The sequence below is a fragment of the Arachis hypogaea genome, chromosome 6 (genome assembly GCF_003086295.3).
Source record: "Arachis hypogaea cultivar Tifrunner chromosome 6, arahy.Tifrunner.gnm2.J5K5, whole genome shotgun sequence".
Classification (NCBI taxonomy): Eukaryota; Viridiplantae; Streptophyta; class Magnoliopsida; order Fabales; family Fabaceae; genus Arachis; species Arachis hypogaea.
The window spans coordinates 42180315-42199616 of record NC_092041.1 but is presented as its reverse complement, the minus strand read 5'-3'; positions in this window follow the sequence as shown (position 1 = coordinate 42199616).

Genomic DNA, 19302 nt, shown 5'->3' with positions numbered 1-19302 from the left:
CGAGTAAGGGTCGATCCCACGGAGATTGTTAGTATGAAGCAAGCTATGGTCATCTTGTAAATCTTAGTCAGGCAGACTCAAATGGATATGGTGATGAACGAAAATAACACAAAGATAAAGATAGAGGTACTTATGTAATTCATTGGTAGGAACTTCAGATAAGCGCATGAAGATGCCTTCCCTTCCGTCTCTCTGCTTTCCTACTGTCTTCATCCAATCCTTCTTATTCCTTTCCATGGCAAGCTTGTGTAGGGTTTCACCGTTGTCAATGGCTACCTCCCATCCTCTCAGTGAAAACGATTGCATATGCTCTGTCACAGCACGCGGAATTCAGCTGTCGGTTCTCGGTCAGGCCGGAATAGAATCCATCGATTCTTTTGCGTCTGTCACTAACGCCCCGCCCGCTAGGAGTTTGAAGCACGTCACAGTCATTCAATCATTGAATCCTACTCAGAATACCACAGACAAGGTTAGACCTTCCGGATTCTCTTGAATGCCGCCATCAGTTCTTGCCTATACCACGAAGATTCCGGTTAAAGAATCCAAGAGATATTCACTAGAGCCTTGGTTGCTTGTAGAACAAAAGTGGTTGTCAGTCACCTTGTTCATGGGTGAGAATGATGATGAGTGTCACGGATCATCACATTCATCAAGTTGAAGAACAAGTGATATCTTAGAACAAGAACAAGCGGAATTGAATAGAAGAACAATAGTAATTGCATTAATACTCGAGGTACAGCAGAGCTCCACACCTTAATCTATGGTGTGTAGAAGCTCCACCGTTGAAAATACATAAGAACAAGGTCTAGGCATGGCCGTGAGGCCAGCCTCCCAATGATCTAAGATAGCATAAAAATGAAGATAGCTACCAAAGTCTCCAAATACAATAGTAAAAGGTCCTACTTATAGAGAACTAGTAGCCTAAGGTTTACAGAAATGAGTAAATGACATAAAAATCCACTTCCGGGCCCACTTGGTGTGTGCTTGGGCTGAGCAATGAAGCATTTTTGTGTAGAGACTCTTCTTGGAGTTAAACGCCAGCTTTAGTGCCAGTTTGGGCGTTTAACTCCCATTTGGGTGCCAGTTCCGGCGTTTAACGCTGGAAATCTTGAAGGTGACTTTGAACGCCGGTTTGGGCCATCAAATCTTGGGCAAAGTATGGACTATCATATATTGCTGGAAAGCCCAGGATGTCTACTTTCCAACGCCGTTGAGAGCGCGCCAATTGGGCTTTTGTAGCTCCAGAAAATCCACTTCGAGTGCAGGGAGGTCAGAATCCAACAGCATCTGCAGTCCTTTTCAGTCTCTGAATCAGATTTTTGCTTAGGTCCCTCAATTTCAGCCAGAAAATACCTGAAATCACAGAAAAACACACAAACTCATAGTAAAGTCCAGAAAAGTGAATTTTAACTAAAAACTAATAAAAATATACTAAAAACTAACTATATCATACCAAAAACATACTAAAAACAATGCCAAAAAGCGTACAAATTATCCGCTCATCACCCTCACTTGTGGAAGAGGGGCGTGGACCAAGTAATTCGAAGATGTGTCCCGGAGTCTGAATTCCAACCAATTCTTGAGGCTTGTCATTCGCCCGAATGTGTTGGCCACTTTGGCCCACAAAGGACCACTAAAAAGGTGTTGGATTGTGGATTCTGGTGGCCAACCTTATTCAAGGATGCTAATCGACTATGTGTGTCTTGCCATCAGTGTCAGAGGTCAGGAAATGCATCCCAAAGGGATGAAATGCCTCAGCAACCTATGTTGTTCTGTGAAATATTTGATGTATGGGGCATTGACTTTATGGGACTGTTTCCCAACTCTAGTGGGTATCTGTATATTCTGCTAGCGGTTGACTACGTGTCAAAGTGGGTAGAGGCCATACCTACCCGCCTTGACGACACCAATACTGTTGTTTCTTTCATTAGGAATCACATTGTATGCCGTTATGGGTCGCCACGAGCAACCGTGAGCGACCAAGGATCTCACTTTTGTAACAAGAAGGTAGAAGTATTTCTCAAGCGCTATGGAGTGTCGCATAAGGTTGCCACTGCTTATCATCCGCAAACTAATGGACAAGCAGAAGTTTCCAACTGGGAAATCAAGAGGATCTTGGAAAAAGTGGTCATCCACAAAGAAAGGATTGGAGCCTCCGGTTAGGGGATGCACTATGGGCATATAGAACGGCCTACAAGACCCCGATAGGGATGAGTCCCTTCCGGATTGTCTATGGTAAGGCGTGCCACCTTCCGGTGGAGGTTGAGCATCGAGCCTATTGGGTGGTAAAGCGGTGCAACATGGATTTAGCCAAGGCGGGTGAAGCTAGGAAGTTACAACTGGAAGAGCTTGAGTGTTTGAGGAATGAGTCATATGAGAATGCCCGAATTTACAAGGAAAAGACTAAGGCGTTTCATGACCATCACATCCGGAAGAAGAACTTTCAAGAAGGCGATGAGGTCCTCCTCTACAACTCAAGGCTCTGACTTATGCCTGGCAAACTCCGTTCTAGAGTTTAAGGTGAAAGAGATGAAGTCCTATGGAGTGGTGAAATTGTTTGTTCCCAAGAGTGAAGCAACCTTCAAGGTGAATGGACATAGGGTGAAGAAGTATCATGGTTGCAAGCCTTCAAAAGAGCTAGAGGTGTACATAGTGGAGGATGCACCAAGGAGAGAGAAAGCTTAAAGAGAGGACTGTCCAACTTAAGGACGTTAAAGAAAAGTGCTTGGTGGGAGGCACCCCACCGTGGTAAGATCTTCCTTATTTATACCATCTTTTTCGTATCTTTAGTTCCTTCGAATTTTATGATCTTTTGATGACTGATTGAGTGCATAGGTATGATAGCCTTGTTGATTTTGTTAGATAGGTATAATATTCATGTAGATAGGTTGTGAAAAAAAAGGGAGAGAAGAGATGAAGAAAACAAAATTTTTATTTGAAGCAGGGCAACCGACGCGCAAGCGCACCTTGCGCGCGCGCGCCTGTTGCGAATTTCCATTCTCAAGCCAAAAAACCCGAGAGTCAGGCCAACTCTGTGCTCAACTCGCGCCAGGCACCCACGCATTTGCGTACATGCCGCCTGCGCGCACTACTGCCAGATGACCATTGACGCGCAAGCGCACAGTGCGCGCGCGCGCCGATGGGGATATGTGGAGTCTCTGGTACAAAAACCAGAGAGTTGTGCCACATTTGGGCCAACTTTGTGCTAGAACTGATGCGTCCGCGCATTGTGCACCCCCGCGCCAACTGCAGAATACCACACGCACGCGTCCGCGCAAGGTGCGCGTCCACGCGCATGCCTCCCTGGGTCACTCTGGTACAAAAACCAGAGACTTGAGCCAACTTTGTGCCACCTTTGTGCCTGGGGCAAAACTTCTCTCACGCGCGCGCGCCACTGATGCGCACGCGTCCTTAGCTACAGCCTTACCGACGCGTCAGCGCACCTTGCGCGCGCGCGCCGGTTGCGCGAGTCAGTTTTATACTCCGTGCCGTTTCATTCCCTCCCTCCCTCAAACTTCTTTTTCTTTCTTAGATTCTTTTCTTACCATCTCCATCATTTCTCTTCTCTTCTTCTTCTTCCCCAACCCACCACCATTGTCTCCGACCACTCACCGGCGACAACCAAACTTTCCGGTGGCACTACACCTTTCCCATTTTTCTCTTTCACCTTCACCAAGGAAGATTCAACCTTGTTCTTTCATCCTTTTCAAGGTTTCACTTCTCTTCCTCTTCTTCTTTATTTCCTCTTGCATTATTTCCTTTAGTTAGTTGCTTTGTATTGCTTTACTTACTTCCCGTTTCTCTTGCTTTTGTTTCTTTTTCTTTATTTCTCCATGGATGTTGAAGTTGATCTTAATTTGCATTACTAGATCTTTTGTCATGCTTTTCTATCCTTCTCATTGTGTGGTGTTTATGTGATGATTGATGTTTCATTTTGGGCTTTGAATTGGTTTAGTATCTCATAATTGCTCATTGCTTGATTATTGCATGGCAAGTGTTCGAGGAAATGCACATATATCATTTTGGTTCATTTTAGTCATACACTTTCAAATTGGTGCACTCCCCTCATTTACTTGTTTTCTCTTACATGCATTGAGTCTAATTTGTGTGCTTAAAGTTCATACTTGCCAATTCCATATTAATTGAACATGACTTGCTTTTTATTTAGGATGCTTGAGACTACTCTTCTCATGCCTTTGCATGCTTTACTTTCTCTTGCATCTTATGCCAAGTGATATAACCCTTGCTTTCATATTCATCATGGGCATTACAAGTCACTTGCATGTTTTCATCAAATTATTTCTTGGGTTTGATGTTTTCCTCCTTTCCCTTCCTTTTTAGGATGGCCACCAAGAAAGGCAAGGAGATAGCTTCGAGGAACCCGGCCGCAAAAAGGGCATCCCAAAGGTCAAATTCTAAGGCGCACTCTTCCTTAGGAGCCAAAACCCTACCCAAGAAAGGGAAGGCGAAAGATTCTGTAAGGTTCCCCAACCACTTTTGTGAACTTATGTTCCCCTCTATAGCGGCAAGGAACCATCATCCAGAGCACCTACTCGCTCCGCCGGACAAGGTTGTTCCTTATATTCTACCCCGCATCGAACAACGAGGATGGGAGTTTCTTTTAAGGAAACCAAGGGAAATCAACATCTCTTAGGTGGAAGAATTCTACACCAACTTCCATCTTCCCTCTCTTCGATCGGTATACATGCGCCGGAAGCAAGTTTCAGTCTTGGAAGAGGCTATTCAGCAGGTGCTCAATGTACAACCAGTGCCAAGTGACATGGATGGCTACCAAAAAGTCTTGCGTCAGTGAGAGGAGTTCGGATTCAGTTGGGACTCGATCCTCCAAGTCATTGCTGTGCCAGAGGCATTTTGGACCCAAGGTAGTCGGCGGGTGAGGCCCAAGAGCATTGACGCTCGCTTCCTTACTGTGGAAGCTCGAGCTTGGGCACAAATCCTATCTCATTATGTACTACCCAGCACCCACCGGTTGTCCATCACGGCAGACCTCGCCTTACTTGTTTGGTGTGTTCTCACGGAGAAGCCGTTGAATATTCCGCCCCTTGTCAAGCAAGCGATGAGTCAAGTTTATGACCGGGGTAATTTGCCATTTCCAGCTTTGGTACCTGACTTAGTTTCTGCTGCGGGTGTTTCTTGGGAAGCCAAGGACAAAAAGTATCTACACCTTCCCATGAACAAACCAAGCCTCGACATGGCCCCACCACTTCTTTTTCCCTCGAGCTCATCATCACCACTACTGAGATCCACAGATCAAAGGATAGAAGATCTTCATCGGAAGCTTGATAGATATGAACGGCGCAACCACCGCCGATACACCTACATCAAGAAGCTTCTGAGTTATGTTGCCCCGAGCATGGAGGAATCCAAGATATTTACATCCACCTCGAACCCAAGCGATGGGAGTTCCGATGGAGGGGATAGTAAAGGTTCCGGTCCTGACCGTTCCTTGAGTATCATTCGTAGCACGGAGGACCGTGCTAATTTCTAAAGTGTGGGCAGGTCGTTCGACCGATCTCCATGGGTAACACCCTCTTCTCTTCAATAACCACGGATTTGTCTTTTGCGTAGATGTTAATATAGTGCATGTGTAGTTAGTTTCACTTGTAAATACCCTTGCATGATAGCTAGTTTTTATAGAGTCGCTGGTCAAACCAATAACTTCCTTTCCAAGAAACTGTGTTTTGGGTGACTTACCAAAATCTTGAAATTTTTTTTTTAGAAAACTTGCTTTAAGAATGTATTTTGGAACATTGATACGTAAAAATTTAGATTTCACGTAATTACCGGCAAGTATACCGGATCGTATCAAGTAGTAAGACTCACTAAGAGTGAGGTCGATCCCACGAGGATTGGTAGATTAAGCAACTTTAGTTAAATGGTAAGTTTAGTCAAGCGAACATGATTTTGATTTTATGAGCAATGTGACTTTTTAACATAATTACAGGAATTTAAATGGCAATTAAGAACAAGAATATAGAAATAAAATGGAAGTAAATAACTGAAACTTAAATTGCAAGAAACTTAAATAACATCAAAGATAAATGGCAAGGAATTGAAGGGTGCAGAAATTTAAAGAACATAAGAGTAAATGGCAAGAATTGAAAGAACAAAATGTAGATGACAAGAATAATAAATTGACAGAATGTAAAAGGGAATTGGGTTATGGGTAATCAAACAACTAGAAGTAAAAGAAATAAGAATTGATGATGGAGAAGATCATTAGGGATCAGAGATGCTAGTGTTCATGAATTGATGTTGGTCAAATCCTTCTCAATCATGGGTATAGATCCATGGCAAGTGGGTAATTGAATCCCAATCTCTTGGTGATTCAATTTCTCTCAACATAACCAAATGCCACTCTCGTGATCTATTTGTTCATGAGAAGAGATGATGCTCAAACTTAATCCAGCCACACAATTCCCATAGTCTCAACCAAGGAGAGTTACATCTCACATACTAACCAAGGTGTGTTGATCAAGGAAATCATGAAAGGATGAACTCTAAACTGAATTATGTGGCTCATTCCTCAAATTCACCACACAATTCACATAGATTAACCCCTCTCTCGATGGTGGTTGAATCTTTGAAGAACAAGAGTTCCCTCTTTAGATCAACCACTAGAATTGAGGAGGAGAAGATGAATTCACCAATACATTTCAACTAGCAGAGCTCTTCCCCCTAATGAAAGTAGGGTTTAGTGAGTCATTGCTCCAATTTCAATAACAAATGCCATTAACAAAAATTAAACTAAGTGTCAAGGAAGATGATGAAGAAGAAGAAAAATGCTTCAAGCTTAAAGAAAATGAAGAAGAGAAGTTCCAAGATGAACCGAAATTAGCTCTCTGGGTCTCCTCTCGGAAGTACCAAAAGAGTTCTCAAATACAAGTCCTAAAAAAAGTGTAAAAATGTCTAAGTGTCAAAAAGTAAAGTAAAAAGTCCCCTAAAGTACAAACTCAATCTCTATTTATACTAGTCCTAAAACTCTTTCAAAGATCTTCAAGTGGGCTAGCAATGTGGGCTTTCTCATTGTTGCATTCTTGGTTCAATTGAAGAAGTTTTGGCCTTTGTGATGAATAGGGGAAGCAGAGCAAGTTGGCACCAATTCTGGCCCATTGAGGGGCGTTGTTGGCAATAACTCCAGGCATAATGCACGTTGGCAATGTGCATGGTATTTTCCTGGGAGTGAAGTATGAGACTTGGGCGTTGCTAGCCCAAGTTGTTGCTAACAACTTGCTTTTCCTCTTCTTGGCTCTACTTTCATGCTAAATGTAGCCCAGAATTTGAGTGTCAACCTTCTGCCTCAATATGGACTATTATACATCATTGGAAAGCTCTTGATGTCTATTTTTCACTGCCACTGGAATCACCTCATTTGGACTTTCCTAGCTCAAGTTATGCTTCCTCAAAGAAGGTAAGGTCAAGCTGCCAAGTTGTTGCCAAAAACGCACCTTCACCCCCAAGTTGGCAACGTGCTCGTGCCTAGCCTCCCAAGGCAGGGGCTTGGGGCTGGCGTTGTTGCAAAACACGCCCCCTTAATGCACGTTGGCAACGTGCTCGTGCCCCCCTCCAGGGCTCATCTCTAGCCTCCTTGAATTTCACTTCATGTTCTTGTTTTTAGGGTCTAAAGATGACTCTGGTTTGGCTTTAATTTTGTGCTCCACCATAGACTATCATATATGGTTGGAAAGCTCTGAATGTTAGCTTTCCAACGCAACTGAAAGCACTCAATTTGGATCTCTGTAGCTCAAGATATCTTCCATTGAAGATGACATGGTCAGGCTGCCTTGTTGGAGTTGTTGTGGATAACGCCCCATATTTTCCAAGTTAGCAACGTGCATCACCATTTCCTGGCGTTGTTGATGAACACTCCTTCTCTTCAGCACGTTGGCAATGTGCTCGAGCCTTTCTCAAGGCTCCATGTTTGCTTCCTGGCGTTGGCAACGTGCATGGCAAGGCCTATGGGCGTTGGCAACGTGCTTGGTGCGGCTGATGGGCGTTGGCAACGTGGTTGGTGCGGCCATTGGCGTTGGCAACGTGGTTGGTGCGGCCATTGGGCGTTGGCAACCTGGTTGGTGCGGCCATTGGGCGTTGGCAACCTGGTTGGTGCGGCCATTGGGCGTTGGCAACCTGGTTGGTGCGGCCATTGGGCGTTGGCAACTTGGTTGGCACCATGACTTGGTGCCTAGCCAAGCAACCATTCCTGGCGTTGTTGCCAAACACGCCAATGCTTCCTAGCTCAAACAACGTGCTCGAGCTCCCCTTTGGTGCCAAAATTGCTTGATTGTGTGGCGTTGTTAGCCTGCGTTGTCCTCAAACACGCCCTCCATCTCTAGGCTGGCAACGTGCTCGAGGTTCCATATTAGCTCCCCAAGATTGCTTGGGTGGGCGTTGGCAACGCCCTCCTCAAGTTGGCAACGCCAGCTCTTCCTCCAGGGCCAAGTTCCTTGTGTGGGCGTTGGCAACGTGGTTCTAGAGTTGGCAACGCCAGCTCTTCCTCCAGGGCCAAGTTCTTTGCTTGTGTGGGCGTTGCCTTCAACAACTCAGCCTATTCTTCAAGTTGGCAACGCCAACTTCTCTTCCAAGGCTGCCTGGCGTTGTCCTCAACAACGCAGCCTATTCTTCAAGTTGGCAACGCCAACTTTGCTTCTTGGTTGCCTGGCGTTGTCCATAAAAACGCCCCCTTTTCCCAAGTTGGCAACGCCAACTTCTTGCCTCCATGCTTCCTTGTTTCATCACCTATCATCAACAAAGGAAATAGCTTCAAAGTTTTACCAATTCATGCAATAAATTTCATGAGATTCATTCATACTCATTCATGTATATATTCCTTAAATTATTTGCATGAATTTGGCTAGAATCAACATGTTCCTTAGTATTCTTATGCATGAAAACAAACTCATAAAAGGACTTGTTTATTTAGAGAAAATGAGTAAAATCAAGCTAAAATCAACTATACTAACTAGCTAATATATCAAATATGCAATTGCATCAAACATAGTGATTGAGCTAAGAACACAAGCATGAAAGTTTTGAGCCAGTTGTATGGTTACATCTTTTAACCATTATTTCCATTCTTGTGTGCATATCTCTCTCTCTATGATTGTGATCCTTGCTTTGTCTCATTCTATATGTCCATTACTTGATGTATGAATGCATTTACATGATTGAGGCCATCGTTTCGATAGTCACTCTTCCCAAATAGCCTTAACCCTTTCATCTACCGTTGCTAACCAATTTTGAGCCTATAATAAACCCCCTTTGTTCTTAAAAAGAGCACATTAACAACCCTAAGCGGAAAATAATGAATGTCCCAAAAAAAATTGGATCCTTGATTAGCTTAGGTGAGTTAGGATGCATATCATTCAATTGGGCGGGTATACTTAGGAATTAAGGTAGATGCAAAGAGGTGTGTTGTAGCTGTAATTGAAAATTTTAAGATTTGAGAACATACTCATGTGTTGTAAGATGAAACTATATGCATTGAAACCTTTGTCCACAAAGAAAATCCCAAGAAAGGGGGATGATAATAGTTAAAAAAAATGCCCCAAGATAAAGTAATAAAAACAATGCATATAGGATGTGGATTGAAAGGAATGCATGGGTGTGCAAAAAAGTGAAACTCAAGGGTAGCTAGGTAATGCATTATAGTTGTATAGGTTGTTCTAAGTGTCTAGTGGGATCCGAGGTTGATCAAGGACTTAAATTTTAAGCCCACTTAGCCATATACATCCTTACCTTCACCCTAGCCCCATTACAACCCATGAATAAGACCTCGTGATACTTGTAAGCATGCATTAAGTAATTGTTGATTGTTAGATGAAAGACAAATCTTGGAAAGCATGATTAGGAGGAGATTGAGTGATGAACCCTATACACATGAGCGAATAGAGAGGATACACTTCCGGTGAGGGTTCGATGCTCAATACTTATTCCCAGCTTTCACAAGCGTTCGTTTAGCAAGTTATATGCATTCCATGGTGATGTTCAATTTGGTAGGATTCATGAATCACATATTATTTTCACCCTATATGCTCACATGCATTCTTGGAGGATAGCTTTACTCTTGACCAAGTAGGTAGATGATTTTGCATTAGTCGCATGCATCCATTTAGGTACTTAGCATTTCATAAACCCTTTTCCCATCATAATCTTTGGTCTTTTTATTTTAAGCATGAGGACATGCTTGGTTTAAGTGTGGGGAGATTTGATAAACCCCGATTTCGCGGTTTATCTTGTGCTTATTTTGGGGGATTTTATCAATATTTCTCACACTTATTCGCAAGAAATGCATGGTTTTGTGTTCACCTCCAAATATTGTTCCATGATGGAAAACATGCTTATTTTGCCTTAAAATTACCATATTTTAATCCTCTTCTATTGTCATTCGATGCCGTGATGTATTTGTTGAGTAATTTCAGGAATTATAGGTAGGAATGACTTAGAAGAGAGGGGGAAAGCATGTACAAAAAGGGAGGAACAAGAAGAATTGAATTCTTGGGAGTAGCAGCATCGGCGCGTCCGCGCACTCCACGCGCATGTGTGGATGGGATTGGCTGGAAGTGGCGTACAAGGATGGACGCATCCGCGCAGATTAGAAGATTCCTGTCGACGCGCACGCGCAACTGGCGCGCACGCGTGGATCACAATTGCAATCGGCGCACGTGCACGTATGGCGCACGCGTGGGAGGCTGCACGTGACCTCATTAAAGGAAATCGTGCCTGGCGATTTCTGAGGGGAATCAGGCCCAATTTCAAGCTATCTCTGCATGAAAAAGACCCAAGGATGCTAGGGGGAAAAGGAGGGATTACTCATTTTGACACTAGGACATAATTTTGAGATAGTTTTCTTTGGGGGTTCTTGGTTATTCTAGAGGGAGAAACCCTTGTTCCTCTCTGGATCTAGTTTTCTTTTGATCTTCCCTTGTTAATTTGCGGATTAGATTTTGTTAATTACAGTTTTTAGTTGTTAAATTTGAATTCCTTGTTACAATCTTGCTTACATCTAGTGATATTTCTATAATTCTTGTCAATTGTCATTTCATGAATGTTGTGAATCTTGATTTGTAGATGTTACATTGATTATTTCTATGTTTAATCTTGTTAATTGCTTGATTGTAGGTTGATAATTGTTAGTGGGTACTTGTAGATTGCAATTTAATTGCTATTTTGAACATGTCTTTTGTTAATGCTTACCAAGTGTTCGATGAATTATTTACTTTGAGTATGGAGTAGTCTTTTTCCCTCTTGGCCTAGGTCAAGGGAAATGGGTAAATTTGAGTTACTGGGTCTAATGGATTTGATGATTTGGGAGCCCTTGGTGGTCAATTTGATACTCATTGACGCCAACCCACTACTAATCTAATTAGTAGGTAGGTTGGGACTTATGGGTTGATGTGACCAAAGCCATTTGACATACCTCAAGTCTAGGGGTAGATATCACGTACTTAAGACTTTGAGGGTAGACTTAATGAGCTTGGTTCCTCATAATTGTCAAGATATAGTTGTTGGACAAGGATTGTGATCCCAATTCCCATGCCTAGCCAAGAGTCGCTTTTATTATTCATATTTGAAAACCAATTTCCCAATTCGTTTGCTTAGTTATAGTTACTTGCTTGTTTTATAGTAGAATTAAGTGGAATATTGCTTGTTCATTGGGATTTCTCAAGTTTGCTTAGGTAGTTGAATTAGTTTATTGCAATTTAAGATTACCTGCTTGTTAAGATTCCCTTTTATTTTCATGCTTATAACTCACAACCCCGGATTTCTAACCAATGTCGAAGCACATGTTTGCCCATTCCTTGTGAGACGACCCGAGGATTGAATACTTCGGTTATTTCTATTGGGGTTCAACTTGTGACAACCAAATCCCTCTTCTAAATTTGACCTCCCGAAGATTGTTGTTGGTAGAGCTATACTTACAACGCGGTTTTATTAAAGAGAATATTTACCAACACACCCCATGGGAAGTTGTCAGCAGCCCATGCTTTAATATTTTTGCTTTTGTTTTAATTTCAATAATTGATGGTTCTTCTAGCATAAATCTGAGCTCTCATGAGTAGATTTGATAACTGCACACATTTTTTTTGAAGCATATGTTTGACTTCTAAGTTTGGTGTGCCTAATGGCACTTTCAAAATAGCTTTTCAAGCATGATTGATCATAGAACCATTCTGGGATGTATACTTGTTCATTCTGTTTACGTATATAGCTAAACGCTAAGTTTGGTGTCTATATATGCTATGAATTTTAAGAAAATCACTTTCACTCAAAGGCTCAAATTCATGAATAGATAAACCATACTTTGCATCATTTTATGAATTTAAGGTAGTAAGATAGAAAATAAAATGTTTCTTGCAATGAATATACCAATTATGATGGATACTCATTGAGTTTTATATGGATCGCTTAGCAGGGAACAAGTTTGGTGTCCACCAAATTTTTGTTGTTCAATGTCTAAGGAGCATAGTTGGTTATTCATAAATAGGGAATGAATAGAACTTTGTTTTCCTTTATTATTCTTCATTTGATAACCACCACCGTATTAAATTGAAAGTTTAAGCTCACTATTTGTTTGGTTTGCGTGGATAGGAATGGTGAAATTGAAGAAAAAGGACAAAAGGCATGCATGAACGATTATTACAAGCTGGAAAAAGGAGTTACATGTGCCTAGGGAAGTGTGCTCTCTTGGAAACAAAATCTTCATGGTTTAACACCTAGGGGGCCAAACCACATGACCAATGAGGGAGTGATCCTTGTCTTCATCCATCTCTACATGCAAGCCGTCCATTCCATGAACTTTCAACAATGCTTTACTCAATCCTCACCCTTCCTTACAACTCAACCGAATCCTCTAACCATTTGCTTTGTTTCAAAAACTCATGCCTTAGCTATAAATTGGCAGTGACACTTCTGGAGCTCCCATGTCCTTGCCTTCTCCATATAAGACCTCCTCATCTACTCACCTTTATTTCATTCTTACACTCCTCCCAAACACGTCACAGCAGCCTGTTCTTACCCAAAAGTAACACACAATACCCAACTTATTCTCCTCTCCATCCTAAACTGTGTCATGGTCAAAGTCTATCTTCTCTTCTTCTTTCTTTCCTAATTCATGGCTTCATCAAGTTCCAAGAAGAGGAAAGGAAAGGAACTAGCTATAGCCGAACCACCAACCTATGATAGTAAGAGATTTAAGTCTCAATTTCATGAATCAAGATATCACAGGTTGATGGAATCAAAGAAAGGCATTCCAGAGATGGGGTTCAAATTGAAAGAGGGAGAATATCCCATAATGAGAAGGATAACTACATAGAGGAGATGAGAACTTTTGTGTGAGCCCCTCACAGATATCAGTGCAATCATGATAAGGGAGTTCTATGTAAATGCTGTGAGGACAAGCAAAGACAACCCTCCCTATAAGAGCTATGTTAGGGGGGTTGAGGTAGATTTCAGCCCATCATCCATCATGAGAGTCCTACAGATGAGGGTGATAACCTATGGAGAACCTAGCTTTGATGAAAGACTGGAGGGTGAGAATGACCCTGATGAGATATTAAATGGGTTATGCTTTAAAGGTAAGGATTGGAAAAGGGACTCAAAGGAAGCCCCAAGCGACTTGAAGTGAATGGATCTCATACCTGAAGCCAAGGGTTGGTATGAAATAGTGAGAAGGTCCATCCTTCCTACTGCAAATACATCTGAAGTCACAATCAAGATAGCAATTCTGACATATTGCATCCTGAGGGGAGGAGAAATCAACATCCCACAGATCATAGTAGATAGCATTCAAGAGATGGCTGAGGATACTAGCAAATCAAGTAGGCTTGGTCACCCAAGCACTATTCTGAGGCTGTGCAAAAGAGCAAGGGGTACTCTTTGAAGATGAAGATATAGAGAAGGTAAAAGGAAGCAGAGGAATCACCAAGCAAAGAATAGATGGTGTTGCTGACACCCAAGAAGAGAAAAGAGATCAAGGAAGGAGAAGGAGACCACAAGTGGAGGGAGAGTAAGCTTCTGGTGCAATGGACTTGAGCCAAATGCAAAGAGCCATTGAAGAAATGTCTCAACACTATATGAGAGCACAAGAGCAACAACAGGAGCACTACTTGAGGCAGCAAGAGCAATACTTGAATGCCCAAGAGCAACAAGAGCATTGGTAGTAGCAAATGATAAAGAAGTAAGAAAGCTTCCAACTCAAGATATTGGAGCAACAAAGAGAGTTTCAAGCAAGAATCTTGGAGGGGGAAAGGGAACAATCCACAAACTTTCAAGAATTATTTAATAGATTGTCCTTATGCCAAGCCAAGTATGGGGAGTACACTCAAAATCTCTATCAATGGAAGAATATATATCATACTGTTGGAGAGCATAGAAACTTGGACAGAATGGAGTATGATATAGAAACTCAAGCAAAGTTGGACTATGTAGTTCATAGCATGCCAGCATTGAACCAACAGATCAAGCCATTTGAGCAATGCCAAGATTTGGTAGACTATCAGAGAGCAAAAGCCAATAAAAATATAGCACACATGCAACGAGGATTGGAGGAGGCTGGACTCTCAGGTCAAATAGACCACATTTGGGATCGTAGGTGCCCTGTTAAAGAACCCCAAGAAGCACACAAGAAGAGGAAGAAGAAAGGAGAATCCAGCAAGGGACAAGAGCATAACAACTAAAGGTGGTGGAGTTCCTTTCATGTTTTTAGTTAAATAAGGATGATGCATATCTGAAACATGATATGCCTCCAAACATTGTATGTTCTGCACTTTCATGTTTTAGTAGATTTCTTATTAGGATCTGCATAATGCTTGTTATCATTCATCTACTTTAAAATCATGTCTTGTTTTCCCTTTTTGCATCAATAAGAGAAAATGTTTGAAATAGAAAATGATTGTCCAATGTGGTAGGAATTAGAATGAAGTTCAGTGGTGGTAATTGTTTGATTAGATGACAAGCTCAATAATAAAAGCTGTATAATAGAATATCTCTTGTAGTGTGAACTTAGTTGCTGCTATGAAACCTTTTATTAATGAACATCCCTGCAAAATGAAGAAAAGTGAGAAAGAAAAGAAAAGAAAAGCCAAGAATTGGCAAAGAAACAAACAATAAGGCTAGACACCAATAGCTTGGACCTTAGGACATATGCCTGTGGTGCTTCTTGTACTAGGATATGCTTGGACAATTAGGTTCTGAGGAGTCTTTTAAAACTTGGTAACTTGGATTAACTAATCTGGGATTACCAACCGAAAGTCCATTATCAAGAGTAACCTAGCTACAAAGTATTTAGTAATCCAAAGAGATGATGGGCATCAATGTTCCTAAGAAGATTTGTGAGCCAAGTGTCTGTAGTGAAGAAGTGTTGAGAAAAATTGAGCCAAAGGCTGCTGCAACACTTGACAACAAGCTATCATTGAGAAATAAGCTTTCTAAGCAAAAGAAAGAAAGAAAAAGCTAACAGGGATCAATAGAAGAACAAGGTGATATAGCAGCAACTTTAGTGAATCCTAAAAGGGACACTTCTTATTTATCAGCAAAGAATAAGTGAGCTGCATCTTGTCTGCATAAAACCCCATGAATCAAATTCAATTACCTGCTAAATAAGAACATGTATGCTTCTCTGTTTCATTTCATTTCTTCTCATGTTTACTGCTTTCTTGGGGACAAGCAAGTTCTAAGTTTGGTGTTGTGATGACAAGTCATCTTATGCTAGTTTTACAACCATTTTTCATTAATTTCATTAGGTTTTATGCACTTTCTTGCACAATAAGGAAGTAATTTGAGTGGATTTTCATGATCATCTTGCATCAACCAAACATCATTTATTTTACACAAAATCATAAGTTTTATGTTAGAATTAATTGATTTTATAAATGATGCAAAGATCTAGTGATTTTGGTGGGACTTTGATTAGTTGTTTGGTTGCTTGTAGGTGAAGAAATGATGAAAAAAAGGAAAGAACCAGGAAAGCATTGCATTACAAAGCGTGGCGATCACTAAGGCAACGCTAACCATGGAAACAATAGCGCCCAACCAAAACAAGCTCACACAAGGAGCCACATTCACTAAAGTGAACGTCATGTTCATTACAATGAACATTTTCGTGCTTCTCAAGCCTTGGGAAGGAAACTCAGGTCAAGCGCAACAAAGAGGCAAGAGATAGCATTCAAAAAGTGAACGTGAAGTTCACTAATGCAACACTGGCCAAGGCAAGGAAGGAGCCACGTTTAGCAAAGAGAACGTAGCATTCACTTTTGTGAACGTTTCCGAAGATAGAAAGGCAAGGAAGCAAGGCTCACAAGGGCCAGCGCTCAAACAAAGAAACGTAGCGCTCAATCAAGGAAGCATCAAGCACTCAACCAAGAAGCCAAGTTCACTCAAGTGAACTTCACGTTCACAAAAGTGAATGTTTTCGTGATACTGGCCCAGGAAAGCAAAGCATACACCAAACTTGCGCTGGCCAAGGCTCGAACTCGTGCACCAAGGCACATGCCAAGGAGTAGCACTCAAAAGACTGAATGTAGGGTTCACTCTTTCCACCTTTTTCGTGGATCTTAGCTTGGGAAGGCAATGCAGCGCTCATACCAAGGTTCGAAGAGGGAGCACTGGCCCAAACAAGGCACGCACCAAAGGGAGCACTAGGAGCGCTCAAAATTTGCAACGCTGCGCTGGCCAAGGCTCGAAGAAGGAGAATGCGCGCATCAATAGCACAGCACAAGTAGTAGCGCTCATGCCTTGACCGCAGCATTCACTTTGTGAACACTAGTGATGCCATGACACGGGGGAAGGCACGCCTTGGAGCAAGGAACGTAGCATTCACTTAAGTGAACTGAGCGCTTCCCTGGGAGCTAACAAAATGCACCCTGACCCATGCCACTTAAACCAAGCCATTTGGACCCATTTCTTCATGAAATTTAAAAGCCCACTCCAAGTTTTAAAGACCAAAATAGAAAGTGTATAAATAGGAATTAGTTTGATTTGAGAAAGGACTTTTAGCTCATTTTTAGTTTTTCTCTTTTAAAATTTTCCTTTTAGAATTCTGAGTAATTGAGATCGGATCTGAGCTTGTTTTCTGTTTTCATTTTCTTTCTTCTGCATCTATTTTCTGATTCTGGGTTTTTGAACTCTGATTGAAGAATTCTTTGAAGTTCTTCCTCTTGGAGTTCCATCTCTTTTCTGTGTTCTGAATTTATGAATTAAGGATCGGATCTCTATTGCTTCCTACTGATTTTACTTCTTCTGCAATTTTTAGATTCTGTTTTAGTACTTCTGCAAATCTACTTCATCTTCTACTTCTCTGCACTTTACAATTCCAGTTTTATTTTGAATCTCAGTCCCCAAATCCTTTATTCTTCAAGAAATTTAAGATTCCCAACAATTTAGATACATCAATTTAAGTTTCTTGTATTTTAAGTTTCAGTCATTTACTTTTCTTGCAATTTAAGTTTCAGTTCATTTACTTTCTTGCACTCTAAGTTTCATGCAATTTACCCTTTCTTCACTTGAATATTCTGTCAATTTCCCCTCTCCCTTTCATTTACTTGCAATTTAGCTTTTGTCAATCAAAATTCACTCAAATCATTAAATATTTGCTTAACTAAATTCATCACCTAACTAAAATTGCTCAATCCATCAATCCATGTGGAATCGACCTCACTCTTGTGAGTAATTACTACTTGATGTGACCCGGTACACTTACCGGTGAGTTTGTGTGGAATTGTTTTTCTTTCATCATTGAGTAACATTAGTTTATCTTCTTAATTGTTCCTTTTAAGTTTGTGATTATATGCAGTAGTTAAAACAGAGACAGAGACATTCAGAGATGGAAACAAAACACCATGGAGTTAACCCCTTGGTGGCGTTGAACGCCAGACAAGGAGGCAAGTGGGGCGTTCAACACCTCATATATGTAAGAAAACTGGTGTTGAACGCCAAAGAAGGAGTGCCTTGGGCGTTCAACGCCCAAGAGGGAGCACCTTTGCTAGTGTTGAACGCCAGAATGGGACAATTCAGGGCATTAAACGCCCTATAGGAGACCTGGCGTTGAACGCCATGAAGGGGGACCATTCTAGGTGTTCAACACCCTACAGGGAGCAGGGAATTCGAATTCCCTAACCTCTCAGAATCAGTGGATCCCACAGAATCTCCACCTACCCCACCTTCTTATCTCCCTTACTTTCCCTCTTCCCCACACACACTCTTCCCCATACACCCTCAACCAATCACATCCACATCACCTTTTTTCTCTTCCCAACACCCTTCATCCCTTCCATCCATCAATTCTCACCAACCACACCCACTTCAAATTCAAACTTTTTCACCCATCTTTACCCCCCATTTTCAAACCCAACCCTCTCCCACCCCTATAAATAACCCTTCCTACATCCCTTCAACCACTATTCTATTCTTCTTCTACTCTCTTCTTCCCATTTGCTCATATTTGCTTGAGGACAAACAAAGTTCTTAAGCTTGGTGTTGCAAAAGCTTTGCTTTTTGACTTCTACCATCCCTAAGTATGGCACCAAAGTCTGGTGAAACCTCAAAAAAGAGGAAAGGAAAGGCCATTGTCTCCGCTTCTGAGTCTTGGGAAATGGAGAGATTGTCGCCAAGGCTCATCAAGACCACTTCTGTGAAGTAGTGGTAAAGAAAAGGGTGATCCCTGAAGTCCCCTTTAGGCTTAAAAAGGATGAGTACCCAGAGATCCAACAAAAAATTCAAAGAAGAGGGAGGGAAGTTTTGACCAATCCTATCCTGGAAGTTGGGATCTTAATGGTGCAAGAGTTTATGCCAATGCTTAGGTCACCAAGAAGCATGACACTAGTGTGAACCCTCATCCCAAAAATTGGCGCACCATGGTCTAAGAGAAGCTCTTGGATTTCAGCTTAGAAAGTGTAAGGCTGGCTCTTGGATTTCAGCCTACACCCTTACACTAGAAAAGTTATTTTTGATCAGAGGTTGGACCAAGTCCTTTCAGACATCTGTGTGGAAGGAGCTTAGTGGAAGAGGGATGCTCAAGGCAAGCCTGCCCAACTAAGAAGGCTTGACCTCAAGCCCATAGCTAGAGGATGGAGGTAACCGTTCTGAGGTTACTATAGACCGAGCAATAATGATTCACTGCATTATACTTGGAAATGAGGTGGAGGTACATGAGGTAATACCTCAAGAGCTATACAAGGTGGCAGAAAAGCCTTTCACCCAAGCGAGGTTGGCATTTCCACATCTTATTTGTCATTTATGTAGTTCAGTTGGAATTGTCATAGACGGAGATCTCCCCATTGAGGAGGA